Here is an 11,871-nt window from a genome sequence, read left to right as displayed (position 1 = left end):
GGGTAGGAGGATATGGTGATAGAAGAGGAATGGTAGAGGGTGAGAAGTTAGGAGGAAGGTAGCCAATGGAACGAAACTAACCTTATCATCTTCGCAGTCATTTTGGCCAGATGTAGCTGTTTTGTTCATCACCTCCAAGTGGTTCTTTGACCCACACAGACAGACAGACAGACAGACAGACAGACAGACAGACAGACAGACTGTCAGACTGACAGACAGACTGACAGATAAACACGCACTAATGTTCCTTTTCAACCCCCCTCCTCTACTTCCCACCCTCTCTTATCAATAACCCCCCCCTCCCCTTCCAACCGTACTTCCACCTAAACCAGAAAAAACGTTTGCTCTGCAAATTTTAAATAACTATCTTGTTTATGACCCAGTAGATACCAGAATTTAATGGACGCTAACGTAATTATACATTTTGATTACGGAATCTTTTTTGTCGTTGCTGTTGTACAACCGTATGTTGGCAATGCAGTAATTCATCACATTACCGTACAGCATGCTTTCGTCATGAAGGGGAGAGGTTAGTAGTAAATTAATTGAGGGATTAACCTTGTAAGCCGGACAATTATTTTGGCCGGAAGAAGCCGTTTTGTTTATCACATCTGGGCAAAATCTCCCACATCGACCAGCGCAGTATTTGCTAGGGAAAACGGTATAGACATCTGCTATAAACAGTATATTCCAAACGAAAAGTTTATTATGAAATTGACAACAAGTTTTCAAAGGTCTGGATCCATATAAAATGAGAACTAGAATTTTAAGTCATGAACAACACACAGTAGGTGGCCTGTGAAACAACGCGCTCTTGAAAAGATTAGGTGGTCTATGATTCTGTGATAAAAGCACCACAGAAACTCAATACGGCGATTTAGTCTTGAGATAAAAATACCCAGGGAAACTTTAAGACAAATATGGAAGAATGGTTTGTGTCTAAAGACGCACAAAAAACAACAAATTCTCACACGACTCACAGAAACAAACGCGGATGCCAGAGTGGACAAGTGTCGTTGGTACTTTAGCTACCTTACAAATAAAGATGAAACATTTATCCAGCAGCTCTGATTCTCTGATGAGGCCAACGGTTATGGAAATAGCTAAAACTACGTTTACTTGGAATCAGCAAAACCTGGTAAAGTTTACGAAACAGGCCTGGATGACCAGAAGGTTACAGAGTTGACAGCGTTGAGGTATCTGGGCATCATCGGGCCTTTTTTTCTCTATGGAAATCAACATTCCGTAGCACAAGTTGATCCCGAAAAGTCTGGACCTGACCACACTGGGTATTGATTTTTGGGGGTATTTAAAGAATAAAGTGTGTGGGAAAACCTTGGAAAGTAGGACTTGATATAAGCCGCCACGGAAGGCACGAGAGAGATACCTCTTGAGGAGTGTGAGTGTGATCCCGTGATGTTCAGTTTCATTCAGCGTGTCAGAATGTGCATTGGTCAACTTGTAATAACATCTCGTAATTTTTATTGTGGCTGTCTTATTTTTATTATTATTATAACATAACAAATCAGGAAGTATATTTCACGTTTCTTCGAACTTTGGTGTTTATAACTTTATTCATTATGGTTTTATCAGCGTTCTTTTGGAAAAAAACTTTTTTTCTGGTCACCTTTTACACGAATCAGAAACACGGGTTTTCGTATTTTATAATAATATGTATGCCATTGTCTGCCTTTTAAAGTTTTAGATAAAAGAAACAGAATTTAAAGAAATCTTTATTAAAGAGAATGTCCTTCTCTTTTCAAAGCGTCCCTAAACAGTGCGTCCTACAACGTTGTTTAATTGCCAGTTCGTTAACTCTCTTCGGGTTATCGTCTCTTTGTCCTACTCTGATGGTTAACTTGCAAGTTCTGTTGTCAAACACGTGTGAAATCACTAGAGTCACGGGCTATGAGTTTTTTCTATGCCGTTTTTTGTAGTTTCAAACCACAAAAGCAGTTTGTCTGAAAGCTGTTCAATTGTTAAAAGCTCAGAATGCAAAAACTATTTAAGTAAGAGGAAAGAACGGTTGCTTTATAAAGAATAAATTGTACCTGCATTTTATATATTTTATCTTAACGGCTCCCAACTAAAAATATGCTCTAAATCCCCTAAGTAGAGGAAAACTAGTCAATATTTTTCACACACAAACAAAACATATCCGATTGAATACCAACCTAAAAAGGATCCGTAAGGATACCTCACCTGATTGCCTGCTGTGTGACTGCTAGGATGAGATGAAACAGTAGCACACCACCTCTTTACCACCCCACCCCCCTCTGCACTTAGTGACCTGCGTAGGCCTATTACCTATAAAAACCCAGTAAGTCATTTGCCATATCGACAAGCCAAAGATGGCCGCTGGATTGGAAAAGTAAAGTAAAAGTAAAGTACCTCTTTTATTTTTTCACATTTAGAATTTAAACTTCGACATCATATTTATCATCGGGCATTCAACAGACAACCCAGGTTAAGAAACTGCAACGAAGAAAGTCTTCAACATTTTGGGATTATTTTCTGAAAAGTTAGCAAACGATTTGTTCTTGTGCCGGAAACATGCTGCTGAGAGTGATACAGTCAAAATAGATGTTGCCGCCCACTGGAAATGTATCTGAGGAAAACAGCAACGCTTCAGAGGGCAACGGAGGTGTTAACTGTTTTTCAAAAAAAGACAATTGAAAGCAGTCCTATTCCGAAGACCATCATACTGATTTAAGGTCAGGCTTCACATTCCGTGACGGCGACGGTGGTGATGCTGCTGCTCATGCTGTTACTGCTGCTGCTGCTGCTGCTGCTGATGATGATGATGATGATGATGGCACCAGTAGTCTAGTGATTAGCCTACTGGATTCGTTTGCATGAGGTTGTGGGCTCGGGGATTTGAGGCTGAGCTTGGTCCGATGTTTATTCCTTTGGAAAGGCACTTTACACGAATTCTCCTCTCGTCTCCCCGGTGTGAATGGGTAACCGTCAGATAGAACAAAAGATCTTGTCAGTATTGACCAGTTATCTCCAGACAAGAGTAAATGTTATTATGTTTCTAAAATTGCTATATAACCCTGTGGCATTTTTCTGAGTGGATTCTTCGTACATCCTGCTTTACAAAGAGTTTCAATTATTGTTCGAATGTTTGTGGGTTGTTTCCGTAGACTCAGTTTTTCAAAACCGAAACTCAATGTTTGTGGGCTGTTTGCGTTGACTCTGCCTTTCAAAAATGCACAAAGGAAACTATCAATTAGCTTGATTTTTTAAAACACATTGATTGGTTTTCCTAATGCTGAAGAATTAGACAACACCTTGATCGAACCTGAACTGTACAAAATTTTTGTTGAAAGCCATTTACATAGGTCTTTTTTATAACCACCCGGTAATATACATTGTAACGAGCATAGAGTAATTTTGGTGTTGAGCGGCAATTTTCGCAAAGCCATACATTTCAATGCATTTATTATTTCGGTGATGATGCTGATGATCATGATGATGATAATGATGGTGATCTTGATTTTGATATCCATTTCCTAATTCGATCTTCCGAAACACCAAATCATCTTTACTGTGGAGTAATAGAATATGGTAAAAGTTATCGATAGTCTGTTGCCGCCGCTTGATAAAGTTACGACCATGTTAGTACAGTCATATTTGATATTCGACTGCCAGATAGATGTTAACACACCAGAGCTCATAATCACATGCCATGCCAGTCAAATGGTACGTAATTGGTCAAACGCACTAAAATCACCATCATAATATGTGGCAGACATCGGCGATCATGGTTCTCCTCCCATTTCTTTGCTCGGACGCTCTTAGAATATTATGTGACCGTATTGTCATACGTAGCAAACTTAACCAATCGATCTAGAAGTAATTTAATTATGGCAATGAATTACAGCAAATGAAAACACATGCATAAACTTTTCCAGTATGTTTACTGGTGTGTATTTTATCTGTATAATTATTATATACAGAGCTGGTTGTAACGGAGCACAAGTACTCCGGTACTTGTACTTACGTTACAATTTTCGGTACTTTTACTGTACTCCGGTACATTTTTGAAACCAGTACTTTTACTGTACTCCGATACTTTTTATAAAAGTACTTTTGAGCACTTTTAAAGTACATTTTCAGTACTTTTGAAGCTTAATGAAATGGAAAGTGCCGGCATTTCTGATCATAATTTACGGAACAAACACCCGGGCGGGCACAGCCGATCAACCAAGAGTTAAAAGTTGAGATCAAAGAACGGCCCGTCGAGTCAAAGATCAGCCACTATCGTGAATGTGATCACAAGCGTTGTAAAACTCGATGAAACGGTACAGTGTTTGCTCCAGACGGGATCACACCAAGGTGTGAACTGACCGATGCGTTTCTTTTCCCCAAACACCGCACTCGCATCTGAGCTCACCACCTAAACTTACATCACTCACTGGGTGGGTAGGGCCTACACGTTCGCTTCAGGCGAGATCACATCAAACTGTGAACTCTTCCCTGATCATTGAAAGCAGTTTTTCTCTATTCCCGAATTTGCGAGACAGCCTTAATTTTAATTGGTGTGACCACAACGCAATGATGCGTAAAGACAAAGTAAAGGCGGTTTGGGGGGGGGGGGGGGACTCAATCATAGATGGAAAGCTAAAATTGTAGGACAGGTGAAGGGGAGGGGCAACTGGATAAACGTAGATAAAGATCTCAAGACTCACGATAGGCTAATGAGTGTGTATATTATAATATAATATGCCACTGTGGTTGGTCATCAAGGTTGACCACTATTTGCTCGCCATATGTCATAAATCCACCCAGGGGTCACGTCAGTTCATGGGTCATTGTAGATTCTTCCGTGGCTTCGTCGGCTGAGATCCCATATTTCTCTTGCTTCCGAGCACTGGGGTCTTAGGCGGAGACTACTGTAGTAGAGAATCTTTGGTCACACTACACTTACTAAACTCTAGGAAACTATTGTATTTTGGTTTGCCTTGGGCGCCGTGGACTACACAGTGTTACCGAAATCTGTCTTACCACTATAATCAATTGAAACTGAAACTGTGTTCTCAATGTATGTAACAATTTTTGAGGCTACCTAAATTTCTTTTTAAAACTTTTTTTTGGTGGTTTTTGCTTAAGGCTACTTTGATTCCTTGAGGATTTGTTAATGAAGAATTCAATGCACTTTTCCATAAATTTCTATGCTGGCCATTTTCATCAATTTTATGTTTTCTTAAGAGCAACTTTGTATCTACATTTTCCAATTTGGATACTTTTTCGGTAGAACTTTCCGACCTTTTGGACTGACTTAGATTTGATCACATTGTCTTGCTCAAACATTTTCTATTCATAATATCACTTACCCACTAGTTGCGTCAGTTTGTTTGGGGTTTTCTTTTTTCAATTTCACGGACCATTTCCACCTTCGTTCAGTGCGTACATAGTATATTCAAATGTTTTGTATACTGTTTACATTTTTAGTAATAAATAGCCTAATTTGTCAAGTTTACTGGATATGTTATTCAATAAGATGTTTTGCATAAGCGCTGAAGTGTTTTAGCATATTAGCAGAAAGTACTCAAAATGTACTCATAAGTACTTTTTTAAAAAGTACTTGTACTCAAGTACATTTTACAGGAAAGTACTTTTACTGTATTTAAGTACATTTTTTTAGATTGTACTTAAATTTGTTCTTAAGTACTTTTTAAAAAGTACTTTAACAGCGACGTCTACGGGCAACAAGTCAGGTGTGTTCACTAGTGTGTATTTTGACTGTGGATCCATCCACTGATTACTAGTCTTGTACGTTTACATGTGTGTATTTTATCTGTGTGTGCTTTTAAGGCTGTTTGGTCTGGTATGTTTACCAGTGTGTGCTTTATCTGTATGTGCGTCTACAGATGTTTGGTTTGGTATGTTTACCAGTGTGTATTTTGATTTTGCCTGTGCATCCGTCCACAGATGGCCTCATTGACCGGCGTGTTGTTTCTGGTGTTGTGGACAGTGGTCAAGCCCAGCTGGGGTCAACAACCTTCAGTGGTTACCAGGTGCCCATATATCTTTGTTGAAAATATGTTGTTTGTTCTTGTGTGTCGCTCGGTATGTCCGTCTCATTCGTGTTGACCACCTGGGGGTCTGTCAGTGTGTACGTCACTGTGTTCACCTCTTGGTTGTTCATTATCTGTTTGTCTGTCTGTGTGTCCGTCTCCTCAGTGATCTCATGTAGGTCTGTCAGTATGTCTACCACTGTGTTCGCCTCCTGCTTGTTCATCTGTGTGTCTGTCAGAGTGTAAGTCTTCTCAGTTTTAACCACCTGTTAATCCGTCTGTGTATCTGTCAGTGTGCCAGTTTCTTGATCGGTTATCTGTGTGTCTATCTGCGTTTCCTTTTCTAGGTTGGTTATCTGTGTATTTGTCAGTGCGTAAGTCTGTTGGTGAAGGTAATCGCCAGTGATTTGACTTATAACTCTCTCTACTTGTCTGTGTCTTCCACTTACGGTGCCCTTTGCATTAAAATTTATTGTTCTTTTATTGTCCCCCCCCCCCTGTTTTAAAGTGCCTTGTAGCATACATTTAACTTTCTTTGTCTATTCTGGTGTATGTGCGTCTATCTATCCAGTTTGTTTTTTTCGTCAGTCCTATTGTTTGTGTGTCTGTCTGTCAAAATGTTGTTTTGAGTATTTCTCTGACCACGTGCATTCGTTTGTCCGCTTGTCCAAATCGTTTTTATCTCACTCAAGATGCACGTTCGGCGTAATAATATATTGTCAAATGGATATGTTGCTTTTGTTAATTGTACAATATCCCCCCTCCCTTCTTTTTCAATCACAACCCACACAGATAGGCTCTTATTCAGCGTCTGTGATAAAGAAGTTAGGCTCTTAGCCGTTGCATGCACGAGACATGACTTCGATCCCCCAAAGATCAAGTCCACTCTATCAACCTTTTCCTCCTTTCCATTGGGTTGCTGTATAGTCTACTTATACTCATCTCTTGTTGGCGTCGGGAGTCAGAATCGAAGTAGTCGTACCTGAATTGCTTCAATGGACGTAAAACATGTATTATAATGAATCTGTTAATAAACAGTACCACTTAAATTTATCCTTAAGGCAGCTAAAAAAAAATTGAAATGAAAAAAAAACCCATTTGTCTGGTTTCCCCCTCAGGACCATGTTCGTGAACGCCTTGTTGACAGACTACGACAACACTGTCACGCCAACTTTTGACGAACGTAAGTCAGCCTTGTGATGTCTATACTTTGTACATTGACCATTGTACTCTTATAATGATAAAAAAAATACAGTAGTTCGTTTTGGTGTGTTTCCTATGTGTGAAGAAAAACCCGGTAAGGATTCAGATGACTTATGGCTTCCTAGCCTCGGCAAATGAGACCATTCTGTCAGTAAAATAGTTTGCCACATTTTGTGCATTTAAACTTTTTTCCTCATTTTTTGTGTGTGGATGTATGCATGTAAGAAACTGAGCTCCTGATCTTATAGTTCTTGGTGGAATATACATTTCGTCGGTCATCTCACGAAGTCGTAATGAGAGCAGCTCACCATTACTATCTTCAGAAGGCTTATCGGAATCTGAAGCTTGTCTCTTGCTTTAGTGGACTTGCTTTGAGGATAAATTTAAGTGGACCTGGTTATAGTGTTTTGCAGGAGAGAGGTTTAAAGTTTTGGGCACTTTTGTTTTTGCTCTGGCGTCGAATCCGGAAGACTGGAATCTATGCAGTTTGGATCAAAGCTTCTTTGAGTGGTACATTTTCACTCCACATGCTGTTTTCGGCAGTATTGTATCATTCTTGTGAGAAAATCGGCAGAAAATTCGATTCGTCACTTCGTGATATATACATTCATCGTTCCCATCATCAATGGATATCCCACCAAGTGTCGTATCATTACATTTACTTTGTATTGCAGGAAGGAAAAACACTGTGTTTCTAATTTTTGTTTCATAATACGCAAAATGAAAGAATCAAATCACAATGGCATAAAAACATGAGATCTCACTATGATTTTCACAGTTTATTGAAGAAAATTTGAACAAATAAAGACATGTTTTGGAGCTTTTTTTGCTCATTTGAACTGTAACCATGTTAGACAGCAATTCGCATTATGTAGATGTATCAGCAAGTAACACTATGAGTATCCAAGAATATCTCAGTCAAATTTTATGGGGGAGTGCAAAGTAGAAAGCCTTGTAATCAGCTTGGCTTATCACGGGCGTTACGCCAGAGCAGAGCGACACTAAGTCATTGTATTTATCCATTGGAACTTTGGTAGGTTCTGTACTGAGTTTGAAGAGAGTGAAACTCTCAGTGATTTGCTTTGTGTGTCTCTTCAATTGGATTGTTCTGTACTCTGACTCAATACGGCTGGTTTTGAAGAATATTGTTGTTGGGCACTCCTTCAGAACTCTGAACACCATCTTTTTGTTTTAGTTGATAGTGTCATTCTCTGAATCTCTTTGAACTCCCAGAACACGAGTGATAGTTGCTTGGAATTTCAGAAGTCAGAGAACTCAAGTGGTATCACGGCTGCTTTGCTCTGGCAAGTCTGAATATGGGTGTCAGCTCTGTTGGTACATAGATGTTCCCAGCTGCAGACATCGCAGAGGAGATAGTGCTATGAACAGAGCCCCCCTCATTTTGGCCGTAGTTTGTCACAAAGAACCGCTGGGAGATCTCTCTGAGATTTGGAAGCGTGTTCACAGCGTGTAGCAACATTGTTGGAATGATAGTGTTTTTGTTCTGCCCCGGGCAGCCATCCAAAAAAGAGGTATGCTATCTTTTTTCCACATCTGTCATAGTGCTGAAGCGCTTCGAACACAGCTGTGGATATTTCTGAGCTTCTACGCTTGGTTTGGCTTTCATTCCACAGGAAGTAGTGGCAGTCAGCATTTCCAAGGTTATAAAAAGTCATGTTATAGTTGGAGAAGCTCCGCTTGTAAAACAAAGCACTTTCATTCAAGATGGGAAGATATATTACTTGCTGCAGATCGAATGTAGCAATCAGAACTGTTCCATCCTTTGATGCCCTTTGCTTGCATTCCTCCTTTATTTCTCTTACTCTTTTCTTTTCAGAGACATGTTTCTCAAATGCGTCTTGAGTTCAGCCTTTGTTGTTTCATCCCCTTCAAAGAACGTTGTGCACAGTGAGCATTGGTTCTTTTTGGGTGCGTGGAAAGCCAAGTTGGGTTTTTTTAACACTCGGCGGTACGTACTGAAAACTGGAGGGTCAGTCCCATGTTACTGCTCTACAAACATGGAGTACATTTTTTAAAGGTTCAGGTCTGGGTGCAGATACTCCTTTGCAGGGCTTGCACGGCAATAATGTGATTCCATCCTTGGGAACCGCCGCAGGTGCTCTTCGAAGCTTCAATGTCATATCGAATTCTTGTGTCTCTTTCAACAATTTTTGCTGACTGCCGACCACCTCTTCTTTCTTTCTCTATTGTTCCACTGGGTGTCAGTTTCTTGAAGGCTGTTCTCACTGTTCTGTCTTATATGGCTAAAGTGTTCAAAAGAGTTTTTTGCAAACTTTAACACGGCTTCCTTGAGCAGTCAGGTACTATACATTGGTCTTCTGGCGCCGACTTTGGTGTGAGCTTTCCTTCTTCTTGTCACTGTTCACTATATGGGGCAGAATAAACTCACGTTGAAGTTGGAGGCTTGCAAGTAAATAGAATTATTGGAAATTGTCTTTCCTCAGTGGCTCTGTGATTGTATCACACTCTAGTTCTCTATTCTTGCACGTTACACTTAAGCAGGCTTCCCCCATGTTCTTCACAGGCATAGTTTCTTTGTATAAGGGCTGAAATAATCTTCAACTGAAGCCAATTTTCTCTTGGCTGCCTTTTGCTTTTTGATTCGTGGCTGCTTTTCAACAGCAATTTCTTTTGGTGAGCCTTCAAGAACGAAATGTTTTGGTTGTTCACTGGATTCAGGCACCTTTCTATTTTCTTTCACTGCTTTCTTTTCCTCTTTTTCTTGTTCAATTCTGTTTTCTTCCTATTGTCATGATCACACACATTTGTGTCCTCCACAAAACGATCATATCATAAAAGAGCATCACACCTATCACATGCTAAAAAAACTTCCTCTTTACAACGCCTAGTTTCACACAGCCCCGGTTGAAATGATGGATCAGTGTCAGAATTGCCAAACCCAAAAGACTCCTTAGCAGTAGCACCCTGGCATTTAGAGATAACTTCAGCCAAAAGGCACTCATTTTTTAAGGAGCTTCAGCAGAAATCGCAGTTTCTCTCAACAAGTTTCAAGACTACGTGCGTAATGGCGGCATGAACTTCCACTGCCTCATGCCAGATTGCTCATTTGCAAGTTTAAGGGCTGCAAGAGGCCAAATGTCAATGGCTATGAAAGTGTCAATATACTGTTGATAGAGATACGTCCCTTCGTGAGATTGGCAATGACCGATACTGAGAGAACAGTATATTGTTATTGTATCTCACGAAGTGACGTATGATACGATACGACTCTTCATGACATTGAAAACCTCCTGATTTTACAATACGACATAACTCGGATATCTTATAATTCAAAAACTAGTAGAGATAGCACCTTTTCGCTTTGAGAGAAAACGGATCTCATCACGCTGATCGGCGTGGTATAAATAACTCAAAATGCCCAAAAATGCAGTTACGACCCTTCATGAGATGACCTTTGAATAAAGCTGCTTAAACAAGGGGTCTTTATTGTTAACACATTTATGGCAAAGGACGGCAATCTTTAAGGTAATTCTCGGTGCTGTTGGAAGCCAAAAAAGTTTCTTTAAAAAGCAGGGATTGTGATAGCTTCTCCTCTTTTTAGAGACGATTCTCACTTCTTGATCTTTAAAAGCGCTGTCCGTTCAAAATGGTGATGTTCAGGAGGTTTGCAAAGAGAGAGTTGCAATATAATACATGCGGGAAAACACACAATAAGATGAAGTGACAGTTTTTATTTAAGCACACAGACAACGAACCAATTAATTCTGCTTAATTCTCTGTGAGGCATTTAACATTTTAAAAAAATGTGATCATCCTTTGAAAGTTTAAAATCCATATTTTTCGATTGCGAGTAAATGATATCCTTTCATTTTAACTTATAGTACTCATGTACTTTTCCTCAACAGCAGCTGTACAACATTTCGAATTACATAATAATTGATCTATTTTCTTTTTGTCACGCTTTAATTTGTTGTCGAACATCCTTGCTTTGATGTTTTCTATGCTAACGGCCACAATTAAAATTAATGAATCAACATCCGATACCGGTAGTAAAGAATATTTGTACAGTTGAGTGCCTTCGGCATACATGTGACAGTTTTATCAAACAACGTATACCTTTATCAAAGAAATGCATTAACATTTTCTGATCACGCTTTTATAATATACATATTTGAAAATGTTATTTTTTAAACTTTGTGATATGCATGTATTACATTTAGTCTCAAGCGACCACCTGTCCAAGAAAATCATCAAGTACAAACGGCCATTTTCCACCTCCTCCTTACGTTTATTATATTTTATAATGCCACTGTCAAAGAAGCCCATCTTTCTAAGTTAATCACTTACGTCCTCGATATTGGATAGTCGTCTTGGACAGGCCAGACTGTGTATTTCTTTAAATGGACCTCGAACCCCGTACGGTAGACCTCCATTAACGTGTCAGCATGTGAGTGATTTAGCGCTACTAAAAGTCAGATTGCTCTGTTTGCTTCACAGGAAGTTGAGATTATCTCAGAATGCCATCAGGTCTGCTAGGGTAATAATACAGACTGTAAAGCCCATAGAGCTTGCTGTTGACTGGGAATTTGCGCTATACATAGTATGCTATATCTATCTATCTATCTATCTATCTATCTATCTATCTATCTATCTATCTATCTAT

At 39.5% G+C, this 11,871-nt stretch overlaps 1 long non-coding RNA gene across 1 annotated transcript in view; it reads left to right on the top strand.

The window, feature by feature from the left end:
* LOC101852670 overlaps positions 1–11,002 on the top strand; it is a 39,881-nt gene extending 28,879 nt beyond the window's left edge. The window contains exons 2-3 of the long non-coding RNA XR_001184644.2: positions 5,938–6,023; positions 7,142–11,002. This is a non-coding gene — a long non-coding RNA (uncharacterized LOC101852670). The remainder of the gene's footprint in view (positions 1–5,937; positions 6,024–7,141) is intronic.
* The last annotated feature ends 869 nt before the right edge of the window (positions 11,003–11,871 follow it).

This window comes from Aplysia californica, unplaced genomic scaffold, assembly GCF_000002075.1.
Source record: "Aplysia californica isolate F4 #8 unplaced genomic scaffold, AplCal3.0 scaffold00051, whole genome shotgun sequence".
NCBI lineage: Eukaryota > Metazoa > Mollusca > Gastropoda > Aplysiida > Aplysiidae > Aplysia > Aplysia californica.
The sequence above is the reverse complement of the archived record's forward strand: the minus strand, read 5'-3'. Positions and strand labels throughout refer to the sequence as shown.